The sequence below is a fragment of the Lactuca virosa genome, chromosome 6 (genome assembly GCF_052849685.1).
Source record: "Lactuca virosa cultivar CGN04683 chromosome 6, Lactuca_virosa_CGN04683_v6, whole genome shotgun sequence".
In the NCBI taxonomy this organism is placed as follows: Eukaryota; Viridiplantae; Streptophyta; class Magnoliopsida; order Asterales; family Asteraceae; genus Lactuca; species Lactuca virosa.
In genome coordinates this window covers 23,701,546-23,702,932 of record NC_136431.1, presented here as the reverse complement: position 1 = coordinate 23,702,932, position 1,387 = coordinate 23,701,546, and the positions used below count along the sequence as shown (strand labels likewise).

Genomic DNA, 1,387 nt, shown 5'->3' with positions numbered 1-1,387 from the left:
TGAGAACTAGGCATTAGCCCTTTCTTTTTCTTCGATCTTCATTCTTTTTGGCTGTGGATCGGGCTGCTTCGAGGCTTCATTATTGATCAATATAGGCTCTGAATGAGAGTCTTCTTCAGTGGTTATGGCCATGACATGTGGTTACGGTTTCAGATTGGGATTCTTAGATAGTAATCTTTCGTTAACAAGTGTAGTCAATTTCCCGAGTTGAGTCTCAATATTTTTTATGGAAGATTGTTGATTTCTAAAATTCACATCAGTAGCATCGTGTCGTTTTTCAAAGGCTTCCATAAACCTATTAATCATTGACTCAAAGTCCATCTTTTTCTCGGGCGGTGGTTATTACTTTTGGTAGTATCCTCGTCCAGTTTTCCAATATTTTTCTTCTTTTTGCTTCTTGTATCCTTCATATGGAAACCACTCTTTCTTTGGCTTTCTCCAATCTTCATCATATTTATCACCACGTGAATAACACACTTGCACTTTTCTATTTCCATGTTCATCCATATTGCAATCTGTGGTTAAGTGTGGCCCATTATAAATATCACACCCCACTCGTATGGCATGTATAGATTGATGCATTTTTGTCATTCTTCGGTCAATATTCTCTAACTTATCCATAACAGCCGCCAAATCTCCTCCATTGCTACTTCCTTTTCCTATAGTCACATCCTCTCATGGGTTATGTTATTCTCTCAAGTGCTTTGCGAATTCTTCAATCAACTCTTTAATGGTGGTCAAGTCTTTCTTTGTAATTAGGCCTTGCGAATTAAGGAGTTGCCTTGTTGTAATATTCACCGATCATAGAAAATGTAGACTTTTTGTTGCACGTTTAGTTCATGTTGAGGAAAAGTTCTCAAAAGGCCTTTATATCTCTCCCGTATAAGGATTCTCCATCTTCTTGTTGAAAATTAGCAATATTTTTCTGGAGTTTGGAGATTTTTGATGGAGGACTAAATTGCTCGATAAACACTTCACGAAGCTTCTGCCAAGTTCTTATCGTTCCAGGTGCTAAAGATTTCAACCATACTTTTGCTTCTTCAATGAGTTTTACTAGAAGCATTCTTAGTAAAAATGCATCTCTTATGACATTTGGAACATTGAAATAATTACCAATGTCCAAAACTTCATTAATATGCTTGAATGCATCTTATTAGTCTTTCCCATAAAATGGTATGTCTTTGAGCATAGAGCTCAAAACCCATTGTAGCTGGAATCTTGGGTGGAACTAGACGTGGTCCTTTTTCATTTCACAATCTCTTCTTATACTCCTCCATTTTCATGGTGGTTATTCCCGTCATCTCTTCGACATCGCTTTTTATCTCTTCTTGTGAATCCTCCCAGTAGATGTTTCTAGTTCGTACCCTACTTCTTTCTTGCTTGGACT

The 1,387-nt window shown here is 37.2% G+C and overlaps 1 pseudogene; it reads left to right on the top strand.

Annotated features, from left to right (window-relative positions):
- Positions 1 to 834: 834 nt before the first annotated feature.
- LOC145122887 (small nucleolar RNA R71) lies at positions 835 to 933 on the top strand (annotated as a pseudogene).
- The last annotated feature ends 454 nt before the right edge of the window (positions 934 to 1,387 follow it).